General features: G+C 37.9%; 1 long non-coding RNA gene across 1 annotated transcript in view; it reads right to left on the minus strand.

Moving 5' to 3' along the window:
* The window catches only part of LOC140678752 (uncharacterized), a 191,958-nt gene extending 183,708 nt beyond the window's left edge, over nt 1–8,250 (minus strand). The window contains exon 1 of the long non-coding RNA XR_012050377.1: nt 8,185–8,250. This is a non-coding gene — a long non-coding RNA (uncharacterized lncRNA). The remainder of the gene's footprint in view (nt 1–8,184) is intronic.
* Nucleotides 8,251–14,985: the final 6,735 nt, after the last annotated feature.

Genomic DNA, 14,985 nt, shown 5'->3' on the forward strand with positions numbered 1-14,985 from the left:
ATAAGCCTAGAAATGTCTCCTTTTATTATCTTTTCAACCCTTACAGTTAGGGATGATGTTTGATAAGAAATTATCGAGTTCGAGCCCATTATCGAATGCTCTTATCGAACCGATTCCTTGTCGATTCTCTTATCGAATCCAGATAGGTTGTTGTATATGGAAAAAAACACAATATTTGGTTTAACAAAAGCTCACTTTTATTTTATAAGAAAAATAAATAAATAAATAAATAAATAAATAAATAAATATTGACTGTTACCCCCCCAAAAAAACAAAATAAATAAATATTGACTGTTGTTACCCTAAGTATATTAAAAACAAATATATACAGAAACACAAAAACAACCTGTCTCTGTGATCACTATAGGTGTATAAATAATAATATAGTGTTAAATAAAATCAGTCCCTTGGGCAAAAAACTGAAAATAATACAGCTCTCCAAAAAGTGCACTTCTGCTGCTATTGGAACATACTAACTACACAACACAGGCAGACAGCTAGCAAACAATTCAAGACGTCTAATAAAGTTCCAAAGCAGATTAATCCATGTAGGCTCTTTATTGTTGTTAAACTTGCTTTGTCTTTTCCTATCTTTACTTGTGTCTTGCACTGGACTGTTATTTTTTTTTTTTTTTAACTGAATTACACACAATGACAAAAGTATAAGCTATGTGATACAATTAACATATTGCAATTTAATACACAAAATGTAAATATTAGCTTCACACAAATATACAGTACTGTCATCAAACAAATACTTCTGAGTGTTGAAACTATTTTGATGGTGGAAATACACAACTGGCAGCTATTTTAAGTCCTCAAAACATCCATCGAAACAGTGCACAAAAATCGTTTTTCAATAAACATCTTAGACTTAGACTTACACTTAGACTTCCTTTTTATTGTCATTCAAATGTGAACTTTACAGCACAGATAAGAACGAAATTTCGTTACATAAGCTCATGGTAGTGCAGGATAAAAAAGCAATAAGGTGCATATATAAATAAATAAATATATATAAATAATATATATATAACATATATATATATATAAAATAAATAAATATATATAAATATATATAAATAAATAAATAGATTACTGTACAGATAAATATATTGCACTTTTTCACATGCGTCCACGTTTATGGATGTATGTTATATTGTCTTTTTTATTCCAGCGAGTTAATCCTTTTTGGGGGGAGTTGAGGGGATAATTTAATTTAATTATGATGCGTTCAAGAGTCTTACGGCCTGAGGGAAGAAGCTGTTACAGAACCTGGAGGTTCTGCTTTGGAGGCTGCGGAACCTCTTTCTAGAGTCCAGCAGTGAAAACAGTCCTTGGTGGTAGTATCAAATTTAACCACTTTCCACCTTAATATTGAGTTACATAAACAAGTTAAACAGTTTACTTACAGACTTATCTTTTCCAAGGCTTGTAAGAGCTAACACAACTTGTCTACTCCTCAATTGTCTCATTAACTGAACGAACATCGTCAACCCGGAAGTGCCCAAACTATTGACGCGTAGTATTTTCATATTGCCACAAGGTGTCAGTAAGAGTCTACAATCAAATGGGCATAACATTGCCCATTTGGGATTTGTTCCCAGGGATTTGAATAAAGAACCAACTCTTTTTCTTTACTATAGTGGCCTCGATAACGGGAACCGGTTCTCAAAAAAGGATTTGAGTCCATGAAATCGGTTCTTTTCTTATCGAACAACTGGGAGAACTGGTTTCGAACATCATCCCTACTTACAGTACATTGTGGTCTTTTGTATTTTTATGTACATTTTGGCAATAACTTGTTAATCTGAATGGAATGTTTTTTTTCATGTTCAGACCAAAAAAATTGTTTTCAAATTGTTTCACATATAAATGACACACTGTAAAAATAATTTTAGCACAGTTAAATACCGCCAGGACAAAAATGTCCTCAGTGAGTTAAGAGTGTTAAGAAAAAATGTGGATTCATATTTTTCCATATTTCTCACCAAAATGAAACCTGAAATTAGAACACACATGATTAAATTGTAAAATGACTGCAGTTAAAGGGGAATTGCACTTTTTGGGGGAATTTTGCTTATCGTTCACAATCATTATGAAAGACATGACAACGGATGTATTTGTTTTATGCATTCTAAATATTAAATACATTTGATCTAAAGTCTGCTTACAAAGGAGTCTATGGCAGCCGCTCTATTCTGTCAATAAAGCCCTTAAAGGGGAACATTATCACAATTTCAGAATGGTTAAAACCATTAAAAATCAGTTCCCAGTGGCTTATTTTATTTTTCGAAGTTTTTTTCAAAATTTTACCCATCACGCAATATCCCTAAAAAAAGCTTCAAAGTGCCTGATTTTAACCATCGTTATATACACCCGTCCATTATCCTGTGACGTCACACAGTGATGCTGATACAAACAAACATGGCGCATAGAACAGCAAGCTATAGCGACATTAGCTCGGATTCAGACTCCGATTTCAGCGGCTTAAGCTATTCAACAGGTTACGCATGTATTGAAACGGATGGTTGTAGTGTGGAGGCAGGTAGCGAAAACGAAATTGAAGAAGAAACTGAAGCTATTGAGCCATATCGGTTTGAACCGTATGCAAGCGAAACCGACGAAAACGACACGACAGCCAGCGACACGGGAGAAAGCGAGGACGAATTTGGCGATCGCCTTCTGACCAACGATTGGTATGTGTTTGTTTGGCATTAAAGGAAACTAACAACTATGAACTAGGTTTACAGCATATGAAATACATTTGGCAACAACATGCACTTTGAGAGTGCAGACAGCCCAGCTTTCATCAATTAATATATTCTGTAGACATACCCTCATCCGCTCTCTTTTCCTGGGGGTCTGGCGGCAGATTTCTTTGACTTTATCGTTGGAAATGCATCTGCTTTGAGTGTCGCAGGATATCCACACATTCTTGCCATCTCTGTCGTAGCATAGCTTTCGTCGGTAAAGTGTGCGGAACAAACGTCCAATTTCTTGCCACTTTCGCATCTTTGGGCCACTGGCGCAACTTGAATCCGTCCCTGTTCGTGTTGTTACACCCTCCGACAACACACCGACGAGGCATGATGTCTCCAAGGTACGGAAAACAGTCGAAAAAACGGAAAATAACAGAGCTGATTTGACTCGGTGTTTGTAATGTGTTTGAGAAAATGGCGGATAGCTTCCCGATGTGACGTCATTGCTCCGAGAGCGAATAATAGAAAGGTGTTTAATTCGCCAAAATTCACCCATTTAGAGTTCGTAAATCGGCTAAAAAAATATATGGTCTTTTTTCTGCAACATCAAGGTATATATTGACGCTTACATAGGTCTGGTGATAATGTTCCCCTTTAAAAAACATCCAAACAACCCTATTAGGTTTTATATGCATGATGTAAGTATATATGTAATGTAGTAACAGGCACATTAATAATAACATTTAATATTTACGTATTTTGATCATTTTAAGCATACGCGGCGCATTAATTTAAAAAATGCATCACGTTTGCTTCTTTCCCCCACTACATCACTGATTATTACTCACTGCAGACTTCATAAGAGCCAGCAAACATAATAAAACAACACTTACTGTACACATTTTAGAAAGCTTAGCTTTAATTTTAAGTGCTTTCTAACAGGCATGCTTGCTTTGTCGGCATTATATTGCAACATTACCGGGAGGAAGCTATTCAATACGCGGCAACAAAGGTATCAAAAGATGATACTGTTTGATTATGCGTGAAGCATTGGCGTTGTTAGGCCTATTGTTGTTGAGCCCCCCTAAAATATTCTTAAGCCCCACTAAATAATCTGGTGTTATATATATATATATATATATTATATATATATATATTTTTTTACAAATACATGCCTACATATTCATTATAAAGTGGCCCGAATATGAGTTTAAATAAATAATAATATAACCTGTCATTATTCACTCAGTTTCCCCTCACTTCATAGCGTAAGGTAGAGAGCCCCTTTAGTGCGTCGGTATCCAATCCATTCCACTTGTTCATATAGAAAATGCCCACATCACTCAAAATCTAGTCCGCATGTTCTATGCGACCTTGCTTGCGGTCCTTGGACTTGTTCATATAGAAAATGCCCACATCACTCAAAATCCAGTCCGCATTTTCTCTGCGACCTTGCTTGCGGTCCTGCAGGTGTACGAAGCACATTAACACACAGCACTGCAGACAAGAACGTAAACGGATGCAAAATGGACAGAAGAAACTTTTTCAAGAAAGTAAGTATTCATCACTGCTTGTAGTAAAATGTATTAGCTCCACTTTACACCAGGTCTGTGTTTGACAAAAAGTTACATTCCCGCTCTAAAACAATGCTGCTACTTAGTTAGCTAGTTAGCCTGAAATGCATCATGAAGGTCCTGGTTATTTATAAAGTTAAATGTGCACTCTTTTTTACCACTTGCTATCTTTGGGGTTGCCCTGCGATGAGGTGGCGACTTGTCCAGGGTGTACGCTGCCTTCCGCCCGATTGTAGCTGAGATAGGCTCCAGCGCCCCCGCGACCCCGAAGGGAATAAGCGGTAGAAAATGGATGGATGGATGGATCTTTGGGGTTACTTCCTTCTGGAGCATCAGCTGTGTTTCTCACTTTACACATGGAGGAGAACAGGAGCTGAGCTCATTCACGTATGACTATCATCAGTAGATAATAATAATAATCATCATGCAAGTATTTATTTCTTGTTGATGCTGTAAACAAAATGTCACTGTGCAAACCCATGTTTGTTGTTGTACTGAACACAGATTGAAAATAAACCGACTGAAATAATAATAATAACAATTAATCATTTCTAAGTCTTTGTTAGCCGTTTGTGAAGTTTTGTGCTCGTGCGCTACGTTCGCTCGTATCCTGTGCATCTTCTGGGGGCTTAGCCCCCCCCTGTCCTTAAAAGCTAGTGACGCCCCTGGCGTGAAGTAGTACCCAGTAGTATCAACTGAATTTGTTCGGTATCCATAACAGTACCACATTTGATAGCCATCCCTAATTATAGTGGTTAACAACGTAACTGTACAGTTATTAAAGGTTTGACACTGGAACATATGTATCCACCTTACATTTGTTGCTATATGAAAAATTGTTTAAAATAAGAACCACTTGTGCTCTGAAAATATTCTTACTTATATTCATCCGAAGCTTAAACCTATCTTCTTCAATTCAAATGAAGAGACAGTGATTAATGTTTTTTAATTAGTGCTACAATTACCTCCGTCAGACAACCAGTGAACAATTAGAATTAGCCAGCCAGATAATTAACACAAATATGAGGGACAAGCCGCATTTAGCATTTCAAATGTCGATTAGTGCGAGACAAATTAATTAAGGGTTGTTTTAATTGAATGGTTTATTTATTATTGGCCAGCTACAGATTTTCTAAAAGAACGTTACGAAGGAGAAAAGGGACCACGTTAAGGTATGCTGTGTAAAAAAAATAATTAAAAAAATATGATTGCCATCAATTAGGATATTCAGAAATAATATAAATAAAATATATAAAACAACTAAAAAACACATTCACGTTTTTTATCAAGTGTAGATAGAAAAACTACTATACTATATTATTGACTTAACTGTTGAAAAAAAAGAAAATCACAGAGAAAAATGTACAGTACAGTATTGACTCATATCATATACTATCTGCAATAACAGTGCAATACATTTTCATAACATGGTCACTACTGCCTAGTTTCTCTTGTTATATTCTTATTTTTACTGATATATTATTTTTCTTATTGTTGCTTTTTATTGTTATTATTTTATTTTATATTTTATTTCCATTTATACCCCCATTATTTACTTGTTACTTTTTAAATTCGATATCAATTCTGTACACCGCTGCTGGAATTTTAATTTTAATTTTCCTGCGGGAACTCACCTGAAGGAATCAATAAGGTACTAACTATCTATCTTTTTGGGGGGTATAATCAGAAACAATTAATCATTTAAATAGTATTTTTTTTTGTTTTGTTTGTTTTATCAATCCAACATCTACACATAGCTTTGATTTCAGAACAGTACCCTAGTAGACATAAATTATTAGAAATAATGAATTATATTTGTAGATTAATTTTCTTTATGTAATATTGTTAATATTTCACTGTATAAGTAACAAAAGGTAGAAACACTAGCATATGTTTTTTCTTTAAATATAATTAACAGCTTGGCAGTGATGGCTAAAAAACAATGTCTGATACCCTGTAGCCAGTATGACCCTCAAAGGCCGCCATCGTCAGCTGTATAGTGCATCATTTTTTTAATAAGTCTATGTAATAAACTTAAAACGTCAACCCTGTAAAGACTGTGATGGTTAGATACAAGAAGGACATTGATGTTGCCTGCATCTTATGTAACATGAATCCAGAGACTGTTTACCACCTGTTTTGGACTTGTGAAAGCACTCTATCACTATGGCAGGCATTTGTCCTTTCATCCTGGACAATATACATGACACATTTGTGCTTTGTTTTAAAGATGTGCTATTTGGATTTACACAGTATGAAAAAAAAATTGAACAGGAATTGTATCTTTTGAACCTCATTATATTATAAGCTAAGTTTTATATTCATAAATGTAAGTTTCTCAATACCCGACCTGTTTTTTGTGCCTTTAAAAAAGAATTAGAACTTTACTTTAAAACGCTTGCTACATCCAACAACCAAAAAGCTGTGAAAATTATGATGCTGTGCTCCAAATTTGGATTATTTAGATACATATACACATACATATATATATATATATATATATATATATATATATATATATATATATATATATACACATATATACATACATATATACACATATATATACATACATATATATATATACACATATATTTATACACATACATACATACATATATATATATATATATATATATATATATATATATATATATATATATATATATATATATATACATATATATATATATATATATTAGAGATGCGCGGATAGGCAATTATTTCATCCGCAACCGCATCAGAAAGTCGTCAACCATCCGCCATCCAGCCGATGTAACATTTGATCAGAACCGCACCCGCCCGCCCGTTGTTATATATCTAATATAGACGATGCAAGGCATTAGTGAGGTTATAAAGCTTTTGCCTGTTAAAGAAAGGAGACTGATCCAATGCAGTACAGACATTCGCGTGCCACGGTGTCACGACACAGACGCACACCAGTGCGCAATCATATGGGAGCCGTGCTGAGCGCACCTCCAAGCGCGTCTCGCTGCCGGCGACGGCCGGGTATGTGCCCAACGCTCCAGCGCCATCCATTTTCAGGGCTAGTTGATTCGGCAGGTGGGTTGTTACACACTCCTTAGCGGGTTCCGACGTCCATGGCCACCGTCCTGCTGTCTATATCAACCAGGGTGAGCCCCACCCCTTTCGTGAGCGCACTGCGCGCGGAGTGACCCCTGTTACGCGCCCTCGGCAACAGGGGTGGCGGGCAGATAAGCTGCGCGGGCGGAGTGACCCCTGTTACGAGCCCCCGGCCACGGGGGTGGCGGGCAGGTAAGCTGCTTACCTGCTGCGCGTGACGCCGGCCGCGGCGAAGGCGGACGAGGTGGGGTGTCGGTGCGGTGGGCGCGGTGGTGACCCTGGACGTGCGTCGGGCCCTTCTCGCGGATCACCTCAGCTACGGCTCCCGGTGGGGCCCTCTCGGGGGAAGGGGCCTCGGTCCCGGACCCCGGCGAGGCGTCCCTTCTCCGCTCCGTAAAAGTGTCCATCTCTTTTTTTTTTCTTCTTCTGTTGTGGCATATGCAGCAGGTGCCTGTTCGTTTTTCGTATGTGGGTAACAACATTTAACTATGTATATATATTTCCGAATTGGTTTAACTGCCACCCGCCTGAATCTATTTAAAATCTAATTTTTTTTTATTTCAACCGCCCGACCCGACCCGCGGATAAAATCTAATTTTTTTTTTATTTCAACCGCCCGATCCGCGGACTCCGCGGTTATGTCCGCAAACCGCGCATCTCTAATACACATACATATATATATATATACACATACATACATACATATATATATACACATACAGGACGTATGTGTATATATACTCTCCCAACAGCGTGGCGCTGTTGGGAGAGTGGCGGTTCCAGCAACCTGAGGGTTCTTGGTTCGATCCCCACCTTCTACCTACCTTCTCACGTCCGCTGTGTCCTTGAGCAAGACACTTCACCCTTGCTCCTGATGGGTCGTGGTTAGGGCCTTCATGGCAGCTCCCGCCATCTGTGTGTGAATGTGTGTGTGAATGGGTAAATGTGGAAATAGTGTCAAAGCGCTTTGAGTACCTTGAAGGTAGAAAAGCATAATCCATTTACCATTTACATACATACAAATATATCCACATACATATATATAGATATATATATAAACATGGATGCAAAAGTGCAATATATTTATCTGTACAGTAATCTATCTATTTATATATGCACCTTATTGCGCTTTTATCCTGCACTACAACGAACTGATGCAACGACATTTCGTTCTTATCTGTACTGTAAAGTTAACATTTGAATGACAATAAAAAGTAAGTCTAAGTCTATATTTTGCATTTTATTTTAGTTGCTTTATTGAATTTACAACCACCTGGCGTTGTGTTGTACTGTTTCTCTACTTCTTTTGATCATTATTATTTATTGGCTTATATGTAAATGTGGCATATTATAAATAAAAATTTGTATAAAAAAATTAAAAAAAATAAAAATAATAATAATAATAATATTCAAACTTCAAACCAATAACAATATGCACATAACTATATATAATAAAACAAGTGCAATAAACACAGTATATACATATTACGTGTGATTAGCAGTTTAAGCTAGTAGCTGCTAACGTTTAAGCTAATGCCTGCTAGCGAACTCGCAACAGGAGACCAAAAAAAATAAATAATAATAATAATAATAATAATAATGATAATAATAAATAAAAAAAGGAGACCAAATATATACCTACAACAATTGTTTCCAATCACAAAAGCTACTTACGAGAGACTGGACATGCCAACAAACAAACTAAAAGGGTACAGCACTTTAGGAGTTCACAAGCAAAGACTCGCAATGCATTCTGGGACATGTAGTTTGAATATACATAGCCAGTTTCGACATAAAGCAATATTTTCCGATCCAAATAAAAGTGCATCTGTTTATATTAGGATTACGATTAGAGGAAAATGTTAAAAATGTTTTGTAGGTTTTATTTTAAGCGTGAAACAAGTGATCATTATTTACAATCCTCTGAAAAACAGCACTAGGGTCAAAATTGTGTTCATATTAATATTATTATTATTATTATTATATATACATGGTGAATAAGATAACCACAAATAAAAATTAAAGACATTTATCTTCTGTCATTGACAGAAGATAAATGTGCTTAACTGTGAGTTGCATTGACAGACTGTCAATGCAACTCACAGTTAAGCACTGTAGTATCAACTTCTGTCCACTAGATGGCAGAAACATACAAGTAATAATATCTACTTTAGCCACAATCCAAACAGTATAATATTAATATTATATTAATGAAAATTAATTTAAACTTTTTGAATGATTTATGCAATTTAGATCTAATTGATTGTAAAGCCCTTTGAGACTTTTGTGATTTAGGGCTATATAAATAAAAATTGATTGATTGATTGATATAAAATCACAATTCTAAGACATTTCTCAAATACTGATATACTTTGCAGATGTTTCTTTCATGAATATGTGCAAGATTGATTAATGCACTCACATCTTTCTTCCTTATTTTGTCTGCTGTGTGCAGTCTGTCGAGTACATGATGACTTTCTGTATTGGTTTCCTTGCTTGACTGGACACAAAAAAACAGACTTTGTGGCGCAGAAATGCTACAGAGAAAATGAGAAAAAGATGCGCTGCTGAAAATGGAAAATAAAATGTCTCAATTTTAAACAAAACGTGCTCATTGGACCCAGAATCTTCTATTTCAACTCTTTGTTGTGCCTTTAAGAATGTAAACTCAGTTCAAATATATAGATGCTTAAATGGAAGAAAAAAAAACAACTAAAGCAGAAAATTTAAGCTGAATAATTAGTATTTTTCAATAATGCACTTTAAAATGATGCAAAATACCATCCATTTTCTACCGTTTGTCCCTTCTGGGGTCGCGGGGGATGCTGGAGCCTATCTCAGCTGCATTCGGGCGGAAGGCGGGGTACACCCTGGACAAGTCGCCACCTCATCGCAGGGCCAACACAGACAGACAGACACAGGGGCGCCGAAAAGGGGGGGTAAAGGAGACGGATTCTAGGGGCCCATGATGGAGGGGGGCCCAGAGAGGCCCCTAATGATGATGACATTATAATACAGAAAAAATAATGACACTGTGTTGGGGGCCCTGTAAAGATTCTTTTCATGGGGCCCAAAATCACTAGCGGCGCCCCTGGACAGACAACATTCACACACTCCAAAAATTACTCATTGGATGAACTCAACTAAAATGAGGGCAGGATTTCCATCCAATTGACTTCGATTTGATGTTTTTTGCAGTATATATTGATATCGTTTTATCGCCCAGCCCTATTAACCTTTTTTTTTTTTTTTTAATGTTTACCGGTATTTCAATTTATTTGTTATTAATTATGTGTCTATCATGATATACATTTTTGTTTTATGGCCCAGCCCTATGGGAATTTTTTCAGAATATTTTTATTTTTTTTAACTGATTTTGATTTTATTTATTTTGCGATATTTATTGGTAACATTTTATTGTCCAGCCCTACGGGGATTTTTTCAGAATCTTTTTTTTTTTTTTATTGATATCAATTTTATGTCTTTTGCAATATATATTGCAATTAATTTATCGCCCAGCCTTTTTCTGTTTTTTTTATATCTATGTGTCTGTAATGATATATATATTAATATCGTTTTATTGCCCAGCCCTATCGGCCTTTATCCTATTTTATTTATTTTTTGTTATCAATTATGTGACTATCATGATATTTATTATCGTTTTATGGCCCCATGCCCTCGCTGCTGCTACATCGCCTTGTAAACTTCCAATTCTGCCTAGCAACAAGTGGTTAATACATTCAAAGGAGATTTTCCTCTTTTCAGTTTATCCAATATTATCAATATTGTCTAGACCAGTGGCCCTCACACGTTATTCTCCAAGTACCAACTCAGGAAAAACTTGGCTCTCCAATTACCACCGTAATGACCAACATTAAAATACAGTAGCATAGTAGGCCTAAGTATTCATTAAAAACAAGGCATGTGTTTTATTTAGCAAGTATATTTCATACTTTTGGCCACTGTAACATTCAACGCATTTTGAATATAGCAAAAAATAAAACACATTCTTTGGCAAACGAACAGTTACTCAGTACTTGAGTAGTTTTTTTCACAACATACTCTTTACTTTTACTCAAGTAAATATTTGGGTGTCTACTCCTTACTTTTACTTGAGTAATAAATCTCTAAAGTAACAGTACTCTTACTTGAGTACAATTTATGGCTACTCTACCCACCTCTGCCTACTACGCTAGTGTCTATTAAAGGGGAACATTATCACAATTTCAGAATGGTTAAAACCATTAAAAATCAGTTCCCAGTGGCTTATTTTATTTTTCGAAGTTTTTTTCAAAATGTTAACCATCCATCCATCCATCCATCTTCTTCCGCTTATCCGAGGTCGGGTCGCGGGGGCAGCAACCTAAGCAGGGAAGCCCAGACTTCCCTCTCCCCAGCCACTTCGTCCAGCTCTTCCTGTGGGACCCCGAGGCGTTCCCTGGCCAGCCGGGAGACATAGTCTTCCCAACGTGTCCTGGGTCTTCCCCGCGGCCTCCTACCGGTCGAACGTGCCCTAAACACCTCCCTAGGGAGGCGTTCGGGTGGCATCCTGACCAGATGCCCGAACCACCTCATCTGGCTCCTCTCGATGTGGAGGAGCAGCGGCTTTACTTTGAGGTCCCCCCGGATGGCAGAGCTTCTCACCCTATCTCTAAGGGAGAGCCCCGCCACCCGGCGGAGGAAACTCATTTCGGCCGCTTGTACCCGTGATCTTGTCCTTTCGGTCATAACCCAAAGCTCATGACCATAGGTGAGGATGGGAACGTAGATCGACCGGTAAATTGAGAGCTTTGCCTTCCGGCTCAGCTCCTTCTTCACCACAACGGATCGATACAGCGTCCGCATTACTGAAGACGCCGCACCGATCCGCCTGTCGATCTCACGATCCACTCTTCCCTCACTCGTGAACAAGACTCCGAGGTACTTGAACTCCTCCACTTGGGGCAAGATCTCCTCCCCAACCCGGAGATGGCACTCCACCCTTTTCCGGGCGAGAACCATGGACTCGGAAAAATTTTACCCATCACGCAATATCCCTAAAAAAAAGCTTCAAAGTGCCTGATTTTAACCATCGTTATATACACCCGTCCATTTTCCTGTGACGTCACATAGTGAAGCCAACACAAACAAACATGGCGGAAAGAACAGCAAGCTATAGCGACATTAGCTCGGATTCAGACTCGGATTTCAGCGGCTTAAGCGATTCAACAGATTAGGCATGTATTAAAACGGATGGTTGTAGTGTGGAGGCAGGTAGCGAAAACGAAATTCAAGAAGAAACTGAAGCTATTGAGCCATATCGGTTTGAACCGTATGCAAGCGAAACTGACGAAAACACGGGAGAAAGCGAGGACGAATTCGGCGATCGCCTTCTAACCAACGATTGGTATGTGTTTGTTTGGCATTAAAGGAAACTAACAACTATGAACTAGGTTTACAGCATATGAAATACATTTGGCAACAACATGCACTTTGAGAGTGCAGACAGCCCAGTTTTCATCAATTAATATATTCTGTAGACATACCCTCATCTGCGCTCTTTTCCCGAAAGCTGATCTGTCCAGTTTTGGAGTTGATGTCAGCAGGCCAGGGAAGCTAGGGTCGATATTCTTCTCTTGATCATCTTCGGTGGCATAAGGGACGGTGTGAGCCAAGACATCCAGGGGGTTTAGCTCGCTCGTCTGCGGGAACAAACTGCCGCCATTGCTTGCCGTGCTACCGAGGTCCTTTGTCCCTGAATTGCTCACACACTCCGGCAGATTCAATGGGGGGTCTGGCGGCAGATTTCTTTGACTTTATCGTTGGAAATGCATCTGCTTTGAGTGTCGCAGGATATCCACACATTCTTGCCATCTCTGTCGTAGCATAGCTTTCGTCGGTAAAGTGTGCGGAACAAACGTCCAATTTCTTGCCACTTTGGCATCTTTGGGCCACTGGTGGAATCCGTCCCTGTTCGTGTTGTTACACCCTCCGACAACACACCGACGAGGCATGATGTCTCCAAGGTACGGAAAACAGTCGAAAAAATGGAAAATAACAGAGCTGATTTGACTCGGTGTTTGAGAAAATGGCGTCATCGCTCCGAGAGCGAATATTAGAAAGGCGTTTAATTCGGCAAAATTCACCCATTTAGAGTTAGGAAATCGGTTAAAAAAATATATGGTCTTTGTTCTGCAACATCAAGGTATATATTGACGCTTACATAGGTCTGGTGATAATGTTCCCCTTTAATGTTGGTCAATATGGTAGCCAAGTGTTTTTGAGAACCACCGCTCTAATAGATGCCTATTTCTGTTTTTTTATTCAAAGTGTCAGTTTGAACATGACACAAATCCATCCTGACACGAGTGTGAAAAGAAAAGAGTGTTTCATCTCTGGCTCCATCAAAGCCTTTTTTTTTTTTTTTTTTATGGTCTGGTGCGTTTTGATGTCCGCTTAGATCTGTTCATTAGATTCTAGTGTAACTGAGATAATCTTGGCACTTTATTCCGCACACTTAAAAAAAAATCTCACATTTAAGGAAACAAGGACAGGGTGAAAAAAAATAATAATAAAAAAAATTAAAAAAAAGAATGCAACAAGGGTTTAAACAGAGAGTGAAAATATTTTATTATTATACACCAGGATTTATACTGGAGGCACTACCCCACCTTTAGTTTAGGCACTGAACGACTGCACTGCTGTGACAACCAACACCTCACATCATCATCATCATCAACCTGAGTGACAAAGTGATTAAACAGAGAGCCAATATGTTCTACTCGAATGTTGTCGTGTATATTTCATGGCGTTGTTTGGATGCCACAATAATTGTGTGTATTAATGTGTACATGACAACATCATCAATCACCTGGATGAAATATATACACAGCCTGTCCTTTCATATTCATCTCATACAGTAAGCACCTTACGTATCAAATCGTGAGTACCGTATTTTTCGGACTATAAGTCGCAGTTTTTTTCATAGTTTGGTGCAATTTATATATGTTTTTTTCCTTCTTTATTATGCATTTTCGCCAGGTGCGACTTATACTCCGAAAAATACGGTATTATTACTACAATGTTATTGTGGGATTAGGCAAATGTGCCTTTCACACAGAATACGTATAAGGCGCCGCCCTCCAGAAAATTCATTTGACCTTTGAAAAATGAATATCTGGGTTATTTAAGTCAGGTATTCCAAACCACCGTGTCACCTGAAAAGTATTTTTTTGCAAGAAAAAATGAGTCGTTGTTCAGACGGAGGCAGAACAATTCAATAATCTGCCACTAGATGGCAGCAGGGACATAATGAATCTGTGTACCCATTCATTTATCACATTAGGATTGTTATTACGGGTGCCCCGATTTGAAATGGATATCGGAATAGCCCGATATCAGCCAAAAATGTAAAATCAATTATGGGATGGTATTGACCTTCACGTAAAATCTCCGATATCAACGCTTCGATACAAGCAATCCTGCAGCGTGTTTACTTGTGTCATGACTGGGTCTTGGGTGTTTGCTTTTCCGGGATGCAACGGAAAGTTGGCTCGTGCGAGACGGGAATGAAGGTACATGATTTATTGAAAGACTATAAATACAAAAAAAGGATCAAACAAAAAGCGCGCACAGTGGCGGAGAAT

The sequence above is a fragment of the Nerophis lumbriciformis genome, linkage group LG01, assembly GCF_033978685.3.
Source record: "Nerophis lumbriciformis linkage group LG01, RoL_Nlum_v2.1, whole genome shotgun sequence".
NCBI classification, from domain to species: Eukaryota; Metazoa; Chordata; class Actinopteri; order Syngnathiformes; family Syngnathidae; genus Nerophis; species Nerophis lumbriciformis.